The 11,957-nt window shown below is 48.1% G+C and overlaps 1 long non-coding RNA gene and 1 pseudogene across 1 annotated transcript; one reads left to right on the plus strand and one right to left on the minus strand.

Moving 5' to 3' along the window:
• Window positions 1–666: 666 nt before the first annotated feature.
• On the minus strand, window positions 667–1,167 carry LOC137840042 (uncharacterized). The gene is made up of 4 exons (XR_011086431.1): window positions 1,078–1,167; window positions 943–982; window positions 757–822; window positions 667–695 (listed from the first exon to the last, which is right to left on the minus strand). It is a non-coding gene; the product is annotated as an uncharacterized lncRNA (long non-coding RNA).
• Window positions 1,168–8,091: 6,924 nt separating this feature from the next.
• LOC125968151 (U2 spliceosomal RNA) lies at window positions 8,092–8,299 on the plus strand (annotated as a pseudogene).
• Window positions 8,300–11,957: the final 3,658 nt, after the last annotated feature.

Raw genomic sequence — 11,957 nt, forward strand, 5'->3', positions numbered from 1 at the left:
TGAAGGCCAAGGAGAAGAATAGAAAGAGAAACAGAAACTTCTCCTCCAATTGTTTGATTTGTCTCTTCTGAGCTTCGATGAATTCTTTCAGCTCTTTGTTCCTCTAGGACGGAGAAATGGAAAGCGGCCTTCAAAAGCCAGTAAGCGTGCAAGTAAGTGCCGGGCTGGCTTTGGGCCCTTACCTGTTGCGCGCTGTGCAGCAGATCCATTCTCTCTTGGAGGATGCAAGCGTCGCGCTCCCTTAACTCGCACATCAGGGCTCGCTTCCATTGGTCCACGGCGCTCCTAAGCTCTTCTCTCTGATCCGGCGTCAGCACGTCATTCACGCCAGCGTGGCTGGCTTTTTCGCCGTCCGTGGCGGGCCAGTCCCGCTGCGGTAGCGCCTCGTACAATATGGCCTCCAGCTCCAGGATCCTCTGGGCCGCAATCCTCGTCCATCAGTGGTCCGGCGGGAGATTTGAGGGCGGCTTACCTTATGAGCCTGGTCCATGGAACGCTTCCTGAAGTCCAACTCTTCATCCAGGTAGCCCTTCTGCTTACAGAACATATCCTAGCACAGCTCAAGGTCAGAATTGTTGGGGCACATTGCCGGAGTTCCCCTTGGCTGATGTCGCGTGTCTGTCTACCTTCTCACTTTCAATGTCCAACATCTACTGTTGAAGTGCTGACTTGGTCACTTTGATGTATTCTAACCACTGAGGAAAGGCTGCTGTCACATAAGCAGAATGCGAGAGCGTGCCTGGACGTGCCCGTTACCTTCTCGGCTAGGGTGAGAAGGGTCCTGGCGTGAATCACGACCACCTGCTCCTCGTTGGTGAGATTCTGCAAGAGCCCAAAGGCACAGCGTCAACAAGCTTCTTTCAGCGCAAAGCCTTCCAAAAGTCACATTTGAGCCGCCGAGTCTCGTGGAGTGCGAACATAAGGAGTTCGACATACACTTACGGCGTTATCGCCCAGGATGTCCAGCTTCTTCATCAGATCACTGATGACGATGTCCGGGGGAAAGGCGCAAGGAGCAATGTAAGGTGTTCTGGGACCTCGGGTTAAGGTTAGGGTTGCGAGGGACGCCTTACGTACGCTCACGCCCTCGGCCTCGCAGTAGATCTGCAAAGGGCTGAGGCTGTCTGGGAAACGGACTTGCAGAAACTTCAAGACGGGGGAGCGCCATTCCCTCTCCTGAAAGGCAGAGGCATGCATCCGTCCGTCCGTCCGTCTGTCACATCTCTGGCCTCAACACGCTTGTGCGAGTCTTCCCACCTCCAGCTCCAGGATGCGGAACTCAAGCAGTTCGTTTTGGTCTCGGATATCCTGGATGTGCTCTTTCAGACGCGCTTCTTCCGCCTCCATCCGCCTGACCTGAAAAGACAGTCAGACCTCATCTGCGGGGCTTCCCGACGGGTGTGACGCCAAGCGACTCCGCCCAGCGCCTTTCTTTCCGTCACCTTTTCGGCCAACTGCTGATTGCTCTGACGCAGCAGCTGCTTCTCCTCCACCCACTTGACATTCTAGAAGAGACAAACGCGTGGACAGCTTTGGAATGTTGTGTCATTTTCATCCACAAATTCTTTGTTTGACTGGAAAATGACATTTGCTTTTCTCCGCATTTTCCCAGCCACGTTCAGGGAGGGGTTGGTCCAGTAATGCCAGACGAATGAATGACTGAAGAATGTAGCTATTTTGTCTGAGAAAAAGGTGTGCTCATTGATGAGCTTACCTGTCCTTGTTGCTTCAGCGCTGACTCCAGATCTGCTACTCTGCTTTGATAGTGACCCATTTCTACCATCAGCTTTTCTCTGGTCTGAAAGGAGGAGGAGGGAGGCTCCTCCTCCTCCTTTCAGACCAGAGAACACCCGAGGCTGGGTGAGAACGGGGAGGCTGCGACCCGGCCGGGGGTTGCGGGAAGGGGCGCCACCTTGATCTCCTTCTCGGCGTCGTAGTCCCCTCCGCTGGTCTGGGCGAGAAGCGCGTAGGCTCGTTGCAGCGCTTGATATTCTTGCGTCAGCTGGCGGTAGCGAAGCTCCGCCTCCTCATGCACACACCAATGCAACACAGCACTAGTGTTAGGGTTTTCCAGGTTATCTTTATCGTAGGATTATGTTGGAACGCAACAGGTAATAAATACCTTACCTTGTCCTCCTTATCTCAAGGTCGTAAAACATCCCCTGACATTTTTAGACTAGAGGACAAGGGCTTTAGCCAGCCTACCCATACCCCCACTCTGTTTCTCTTAATAAATATCCACGTGCAGGAAGGAGGGCAGATTTCATTCCTGAAGCGAGTGATCTCTCCACCTGCAGGTGTCTAAAAGAACTTGCCTTGTCTCCTGTGTGGTTCTTGCAAAATAAGTTGGAGTGAGCAAATCTCTAACATTTTGGTGCCGAAACCCGGGATCCTCATACCCACCATCTGACCGGCGAAGGAGGACGTGCTGCATTGTCGACAAGCCAGCGTCCATTAGGAGGACCTGGAAGAGAAAGTCCTGGGAAGAGAATTCTTCGCTGGGCCAGCATCTTAGGTCTGCCTTCGTCTGACAGAGGTGGATTGACGGGACCCGGCAGTGCAACGAACCAGGGGACAAGTAAGTTAAAGGCCTGAAGTTGTGTGATTGTGTTGTTGCTTGTGAAACGCGTAAAAAGGAAGAAGTGCACAGGAATAAGTTTTGTGGAAGGAGGGGGTGTTGTAGAGTCCCCCTCTGGATGAGGTGTCTCTTTTGGAGCAGTGGTTCTCAAACTGTTTTAAAATCTCAGTACCTCCGTGAATCATTATTTGACGACCACTGTTCTAGGGAGTACAACCTCGCGTTGGCAGGGCTGGGGACAAGGACTTTTGTCTTTAGTTCCCAGGGAAGGTGGGGGGTGTTGTAGAGTCCCCTCACTGGATGAAGCAGCTCCTTTTTTTAAAAAAAAAGGAGGACTTCGCGTTGGCAGGGCTGGGGACAAGGACTTTTGTCTTTAGTTCCCAGGGAAGGTGGGGGGTGTTGTAGAGTCCCCTCACTGGATGAAGCAGCTCCTTTTTTTTTTAAAAGGAGGACTTCGCGTAGGCAGGGATAACTTGCGTGATTGAGTGTGTGACTGGTAGGATAAATTGACTAAGAAGCAGTTCTAGCGTTGATCCACGGCAATAAAACAGGCTAGTAATCTGTCGAAAGGTCAATTTAAACCTGCATTGAGGATCCTCAAAGAAAAAAAATTGGAAAAAAAATGTAAAACCTTAAACTACTGAAATTAAGATGGGAAAAAAGAACGGTAAATCTCTTGCTCTGCTCTTCTTTAAAACGAGAAGTTCATGGCAAGTAGATTTCTTAATTGTATGGAATACATGCTGAAGTGGTAGAAGTGCTAGAGTGTGGTTGAAATCTTCACAAAGAGATGAGAACGAATTCAAGAGACAAAAGCTAGAAAGATGAAAACTGATGCGGTCACAAGTGTTTGTCAGACCAGGAGACAATAAGGCCCCTGTGAGCAGGTGCAAGGCCGCAGCTCAAGCCGCGGCTCAAGCAAGGGGCAAGAGGAGTTTCCGGTCCTATGCAAATCATGTATCGAAATTTAAAAGATCTGAAACCTCTCCCATATGACAGCAAAACATGTCATTGTCAGGTTATCAAAAATCGTTTTAGATTGTTAGAGCCCCTGTCCACACAAGAAGTATGACAATGCTGTTTGTAGGCCCAATTACAAATGAATAGGGATCAAATTGTGTTACACTGAAGTTAAAATATGCAAATCAAGTGGTAAAGAAATGCAACTTGCTTCTAGAAGATAAATAAATAAAAGTAGAATGTGCTGTCCTCGTGTGCATGGGAGGGACCAGCTCATGATCGACCACAGGAAATGGCCAGCCTGTGACGAATCATTGGTGCTGGGAACTACCTTTTGCATGCGAGAGCTGTGCATGTGTGTGCGTATATGTTAAAATGATGAACATTGGCTAAAGTTTTAGTATAAAAAAATTTGCTAGACTGTGGTCTATTCAATTTACACCGCAGAACAGAAACAATTTTGACAGATAAAAATGAAAGAAAAAGAGAGAAATCTGTTTGCGAACAGAAACTAATCCACACTAGTGCATGTTAGTGTCAAGCCCTCATGAGAAATTCTGAGTTAACAAAACAACAGAACATGCTTTCAGGAATTGGGAGAAGCTAAATTGTGAATTTAAGATTTTGCAATGCTACATTTAATAGGAATAATTGATTGGTTGTGTTATAAGATTATGCAAACTTTTAAATGCAAGCTAAATCTGAGAGATTGAGTTCTTCAAATTTAAAAACAAAGAAAAGAAATTCAGATTAATTTGCCAATTGTTTGTTTTAGTTAAGTTTTTTTGAATTGGTGGATTGTTCTACCAGGAAACCTGAGTTGAAAATGATATATGAATGTTGTGTGGTGAGCTTGGATGAATTGGGACCAATGTGATAGAAAGACTCCTTTTTGGAGACTGCGTGTGAGATGCAAATGAACATTGATGAATGATAGCCTGAATGAAAAGAAATTACAGGTTGAATGGTTGAAGTCGTTGGCGACTACTATAGAAAATTAGTAGAGCGACTTCGATGAAAGAGTGATTTTGAGCAGGTTGAATGTTAGAAAGAAACACATAGCTTTTGGATTGATAATTAACTAGAAGAAAAAAAACTGGAGAACCAGTAACACATGCAGAAGATGTGTGAACTGAGAAATTGAGAAGCGTTTTGGAAAGAAAGTCAACTTAAATGATGATGGAATCGTATGTAGTAAAGAACGCATTCTCCCAAAAAGTTTGTCAAGGTGTGAGGCATGGGCGTTGCCAAGCCTCAAAAAGGGGGGAGTGAGTAGGACAGATAGTGGAAGATAGTAATAATACAACACGTTATGACAATGAATTTTCAAATACATTTGGTGTTATATTGTGGTAATTTTTTTGTTCTGGTGTAGATAGGTTAGCAACACGAGAGATTTAGAGGTTCAAAAGAAAGACAGTTAAAAGAAAACATTTTTGATTTGGACAATTGCAGGCTAACAGGAACATGAGAACGATAAGAACTACGAGGTGGGATCCAATTTCATTGGGGAGATTGAGAATTCACAGCACCATACTCTAAGTCACATTTTTGAGCAAGCATGACAATAACATGTGAGAGGTCAAGACATACAGATCAGGGCTTGATGTGGAAAGCAGACCTCGATGAGTTGATTTTCAATAATGATACTGAAGACAACATACTGTCCGATTAAATTGGAACTATAGATAAAATGTAGCTCAAAAATAGGATGAGTTGCAGGATTTACGATATAAAACCGAGACCGCTGTTATTAGGAGAATTTGAAGTTTGGTAAATAAACGTTACCAGCAAATTGATGGAAGCAGCTACATTTGGAAATAGTCTTACAAGTTTGATGTCCCAGCCTGTCATTCTCAGTGTCAGAGTCCCTGAAACCCAATCCGAGACTTCGCCTGCAGCCGTGAACAACTACAAAATGGTGCCTGGCTCTGAAGCACCTTTGACCTTTGGCGAAGGACAAGAAAAGACTGCTGTTGTGCTTGGAGGAGGACAAGTACACTCCGGAGGACAGACAACATCCTCGGGGACGAGAAAAGACAGTGAAAAGCGGAGGAACTCACAATGATGAAAATTGACTCATTTGAACAATGGACTCATTCAAGAGTGATGGATGGGGTCGCTCTGAAGCAACAACAAAAGAACACCAACTTGAGAGGGTGAAGTGCGGCAAAAAGATATGGACTTGGAGTGTCCGACAACCAAATCGCACTCCTTGCTACGGCGTTCCCAAATTTGGTGAAGCTTGGTTCAAAGTGGAAGGGAGGTTCATTGTGCACTGAGTTTGACAGAACTGAGGAGATTTGATAAATAAATAAATAAAAATTTGAAAAATACGTAGGGCTACAGATTATAATCAGAGATTGAACAGATTTGGATAAAACAAATAGGCTAAAACGGTAGGAAACAAGAGCAAGATCTGATATTTTGGCTCATCAAGCTTAAAACGTAGAGGTCGAGTTATATAAATTCAATGACCCCCGCCTCCCCCGGGACGTGGGAAAAGCTCTGCCGGAGGTGGGAGTTGAAGCTCTTCCTGACAGGAGATTCTGCCAGACGTTCCCAGCAGACCCTCACAGAGTGTTTGGGTCTTCCAGGTCGGACCAGCATCTTCCCCCACCATCGGAGCCAACCCACCAACAGGTGGTGATCAGTTGACAGCTCCGCCCCTCTTTTCTCCCGAGTGTCCAAAACATGCGGCCGCAAATCTGATGACACAACTACAAAGTCCTGGTGCCATTGCCCACGTGAGCATTGAAGTCACCCAGTAGAACGATGGAGTCCCCAGAAGGAGCGCTCTCCAGCACTTCCTCCAGGGACTCCAAGAAGGGTGGGCATAGACACAAACAACAGTCAGGACCCGTCCCCCCACCTGAAGGCGGAGGGAAGCTACCCTCTCGTTCACCGGGGTGAACCCCAATGTGCAGACGCCCAGCCGGGGGGGCAATAAGTATACCCACCACATCTGCTCGACACATCTCACCGTGGGCAACTCCAGAGTGGAAGAGAGTCTAGCCCCTCTCGAGAGGGCTTCTACCGGAACCCAAACTGTGCGTGGAGGCTAGTCCGACTATATCTAGTCAGAATTTTTCTGCCTCGCACACCAGCTCGGGCTCCTTTCCAGCCAGAGAGGTGATATTCCATGTCCCAAGAGCTAGCTTCTGCAGCCGGGGATCAGACCGCCAAGGTCCCTGCCTTTGGCCACCGCCCAGCTCACACTGCACTCGACCCCTTTGGCCCCTCGCACAGGTGGTGAGCCCATGGGAAGGGGGACCAACGTTTCCTTTTCGGGTTGTGCCCGGCCGGGCCCCATGGGCGAAGGCCCGGCCACCAGACGCTCGCCTTCGAGCCCTGCCTCCAGGTGCAGCACAACCAACGTGTGGAAAAGATAATGCGCACGACATTTTTTCTCAAAAGCATGACTTGAAAGAAGGTCCAAACCAGACAAACAGCAGAGGATGGTTTTGATCTATCCACCTCTGGGTTATGGGCCCAGCACGCTCCCGCTGCGCCACTCTGCTGCTCAGTGCTAGCAATTCATCAAGTCCTCTAATCGGCTAACAAGCATTCGGTTCCAACTCGTAACTGGATTCTGACTGTCACTCATTACATTATGAACAAAGCTCAGTCGGGCAGCACTAACCTGGATGCTGGTGGAGAAACCAACTTTTTATCCACTTTCACATTTTATTAGAAATGTCAACAAAATTCAATGTTGAAACTGCAGTTGGTAGGTAGTGTCGCTGAAGCGCTGGATTTAGGCTCTCAGTCTCTACTAAGGCGTGCGTTCAAATCTTGTGTTAGTTCCGCTGTATTCTTCTGGCCTGACTCCTTTTGGCGCAGCCGTTGTACATATGATGACCCTGGAAAGTTCTTGGCAAATTCTCATTTGCCTTTCATGTTCATCGGGTCTACCATTTTAATAGGTATCTACACTGTGTATTTGGATAGAGACTGGTCAAAGGGGACACATATATGCCTCGTGAACTACTACATGCATTACTGCGGATGAAGAAGAGTGAACAAATAAGTCATCAGACAAGTTTGCCGATTTTTTAGTGCCCATTAGAGCAGCACTCTGTTCCGTACTGTAACCTGTTAGGTTTGTTCCCAGTTCTTTATCTTTAATGCTCGATATGCTAACAGTAATTACCAAGAGAAAGCCTTCACAGTTTAACTATTTAATGTATGCCAAAATGATTGATGCACAGCTGTGGAGCCCTTTCTGCGAGATGCAGAAGAAGGTTCCTCTCCCAGCGCCAAGGTTCCTGCTCTTATACTACTCTGGCCGCCTTCCTGCAAGGAGGCGACTGCCTAGCCTGTGTGATAATGTGTGACCTTGTCATCTTAACCGAGAGCGACTTCTACATATGTGCAAAGGGTTTCATAGAGTAGAGAAAGCTAATAAAGCAAGAGAAGTGTTACAGCGATATAATGGCATAGCTCAAGCTCCCTAGCTAATCACATGTGCCAAAGAGGCCTATTCTAACAAACCGTTGGTGAGAATGGGTAGACGGGGAAGCCTGTAAGCGAGTCCCTCACTCGCATACTCCATCGCTTCTCTGCCTTTTGGCTAAGATAAAGTGTAGTATCTGTTCTTGGGTTTGGGGGATTAAGAGAGCTGACCGTAGAAGAGAGAATTTTAACCATAAAAGTGGTGATTTTACCCTTGCTTTTACTAATCAGTTCTGTTTTCATCCCAGCAAGTAAGTTGCTTTTAGAATTGGACCGAGCCATTTTTTACTTCACCTGGAAATCCAAGTCAGAGGGACTGAAGAGGGACACCATGAAGAAAAAGAAAAAAAATAGAGGAGAAGGAGTCCCGAACTTAAAACTCTTCCTCGGAAGCAGATATGTTGCCCTGCACCTGCGAAGCGCGCTCGTTACACCAAATGCATCGAAAAGCCAAGCAATGACACGATTCTGGATGGGCTCATACTGTCACGGTTGGGTGGTGGAGCATGGAGCAGGACGACCAAGTGCAGCTCGGACCAGGGTTTATTGAAGCAACTCAAAATACAGACTCGGTAAACTGACATGACTTAAACAATAACTTGACTGACTGACCGGGACGTGGAACAAGAAGACAGCAGGACATGACGGCACCAAGACAGGACGACACACCGAACGACAGGAACCAAAACCAATGACCAAAACCAATGACCAAAACCAATGATCCGACAGGGAGAGAGGGGCAGACAGGACTTTTATACACGACAGGTAACGAGAGGCAGGTGGGAACAATCACACTGATCATGGGCACACAGGAGGGGAGGGGCGAGCACACAGACAGAAACCAAGACAGACACATAGTGGAGCAGGGCGAGACGTGACACATACCTCCGGAAACTAAAGCTAATACCCATCGACCAATGAATTCCTGTGTCTTTTAACGCGCCACCTTCTTATTTCTTCACCAAAAAGTTTTTGAAGAACTTTAAATTAGAGCAAGAAAATAGTGACATTTTAACAAGTCACAGATCTATGATCTCTGTCGTACAGCGGGAAGTGGTTTGTCCAGTGCTCGGACCCGCATTCGGCGAGCCCACAACAGTTTGGCACAACGTCAACCACCCCGCCCTCTCGAAACAAACTTGTTGGGACCTGTCGTGGATGGTGGCCCATGATGGCCTCCCAGTCAGGTCCGTTATGCACTCCCGGGGCATATCAGCGCTCTCAACGTGCCCCCGACCTGGCTGTGGCGCCCAGGAGTCAGTGTGGCACCTGCTCAGGTAGTTCATGGCTGCCGTATACCTGTGGGCGACCTGCAGTTCCCGGCAAGGGAAGTGTTGAATGCAGACATCAACATCTCAACAGACCCTTCGCACCCAGGTTGCAGCCTGTTTGAACTACTCCCCTCCGGACGCCGTTATAGAGCTCTGTACACTAAAACCAGCAGACACAGAGACAGCTTCTTCCCCCAGGCTGTCGCTCTGATGAACTCACACCACTCTTAGAGTCTCAGAGTCATTACTGTGCAATAACATCCCGCTTTCCACACCTTTTTTGTTTACACTGTTTGTACTATGTGTCCTCTCTGCATCCATTGCAGCCTGGTCATCCTCGAAGAGGGACCCTCCCATCTGTGGTCTCTTCTCAAGGTTTCTCATTTCCCCTAGCTGGAGTTATGAGTTTTTCCTTGCCCTCTTGGGAGTTTAAGATCAGTTTAAGATCAGGGGATGTTTGAGAATATCTTTCATTTTTCACATGTTGTTGTTAGTCACCTAAATGTTGAACAGAGGCTGTGATTTACCGAAGTCAAATTCCTTGTTTGGCACGCTCAAACATGGCGAATAAAAAACTCTTGAATCTTGAATCTTGAACCTTGTACTCTATGGGGTGAGCCCGTTGAAAATCAAGCAAGAAGACTTTACAAAGCAGTGGCTCACTTTTGCTGCCATCAAAGACGCCATGTGGACTTCCAGAAATTTGCTGGTAAGGAGGCACAGACAGACAAGGAAATGATGGAATTGGGCTAAAATGGTGCACGAAAACAGTGTGTATTCACCTTTATATTTTGCTTCATGTAGCCTTATCAAAATGAATAAAACTTCTCTCTGTATGTGCATTCACGTGTAACATTGAAGGAGGTAGATATTTTGTTTCAATATTTAAATAAATACCATCATTGTCTATTAAGACACTAAAAGTTGATGGAACATTTTTTGTAGGGCTGCTGTGTTTTAACAAGGAAAGACTCATGTGCTTATGGATGAAGACGACTTGTACTTGTGATTGTGCTTGTGAACAGTAAAGAGGAGTGCTTGTGCAATTGACAGGGTTGGTTATTGTTTTTTATTTAAAAACAATATTTTTTGCCAAATTACAATAGACTGGCATGTGCCAATTCAAATGGGTCCCACCAGAAGTTAAACTGCATTGATAAACGAAGCCCCTTCGTTAGTCATCACTTTACCGTGGAGGAGGGGTTTGCACGCCCCAATGATCCTAGCAGCCATCTTGTCTGGGGCTTCATGCCCCTGGTAGGGTCATCCATGGCAAACGGATCCTAGGTGAAGGGCCAGACAAAGCACGGCTCTCACAAGCCCCTTATGAAGAAAAACATAAATGGATTTTGTTTTCCCTCGCCCGGACGCGGGTCACCGGGCCCCACATCTGGAGCCAGGCGTGGAGGTGGGGCTCGAAGGCGAGCGTCTGGTGGCCAGGCCTTCGCCCACGGGGCCCGGCTGGGCACAGCCCGAAAAGGAAACATGGGTCCCCCTTCCCATGGGCTCACCACCTGCCGGAGGGGCCAAAGGGGTCGGGTGCAGTGCAAAATGGGCGGCGGAAAAAGGCAGGGACCTTGGCGGACCGATCCCTGGCTGCAGAAGCTGACTCTTGGGACATGGAATATCGCCTCTCTGACTGAAAAGGAGCCCGAGCTGGGCGTGGGAGGAGTTTGGCGAGGCCATGGAGAATGACTTCCGGATGGCTTCGAGGAAATTCTGGTCCACCATCCGGCGTCTCAGGAGGGGGAACCAGTGCACCGTCAACACTGTTTACACTGGAGATGACGTGCTGCTGACCTCGACACGGGACGTCGTGAGTCGGTGGGGAGAGTACTTTGAAGACCTCCTCAATTCCACCGACACGCCTTCCATTGTGGAAACAGGGCCTGGAGACTCTGAGGTGGACTCTCCAATCTCTGGGGTCGAACTCACTGAGGTAATCAAAAAAGTCCTCTGGGGCATGGCCCCGGGGGTGGATGAGATCCGCCCAGAGTTTTTAAAGGCTCTGGATGTTGTGGGACTATCATGGCTGACACGCCTCTACAGCATTGCGTGGACATCGGGGACGGTGCCTCTGGATTGGCAGACTGGGGTGGTGGTTCCCCTCTTTAAGACGGGAGACCGGAGGTTGTGTTCCAACTATAGGGGAATCACACTCCTCAGCCTCCCTGGTAAGGTCTATTCAGGGGTGCTGGAGATGATGGTCTGTCGGGAGGTCGAACCTCGGATTAAGGAGGAGCAGTGTGGCTTTTGTCCTGGCCATGGAACAGTGGACCAGCTCTACACCCTGGGCAGGATCCTCGAGGGGGCATGGGAGTTCGCCCAACCTGTCCACATGTGTTTTGTGGACTTGGAGAAGGGGTTCAATCGTGTCCTTCGGGAAGTTTTGTGGAGGGTGCTTCGGGAGTACGGGGTGCTGAGCCAACTGATAAGGGCGGTTTGGTCCCTGTATCACCAATACCAGAGTTTGGTCCGCATTTCTGGCAGTAAGTCAGATTCTTTCCCAGTGAGGGCTGGACTCTGCCAAGGCTGCCCTTTGTCACCGATTCTGTTCATAATGGTTATGGACAGAATTTCTACACGCAGCCAAGGCGTTGAGGGGGTCCAGTTCTGGGACCTCAGCATTGCGTCTCTGCTTTTTGCAGATGACGTGGTGCTGTTGGCTTCTTCAAGCCGTGATCTCCAGCTCT

This window comes from Syngnathus scovelli, unplaced genomic scaffold, assembly GCF_024217435.2.
Source record: "Syngnathus scovelli strain Florida unplaced genomic scaffold, RoL_Ssco_1.2 HiC_scaffold_45, whole genome shotgun sequence".
Classification (NCBI taxonomy): Eukaryota; Metazoa; Chordata; class Actinopteri; order Syngnathiformes; family Syngnathidae; genus Syngnathus; species Syngnathus scovelli.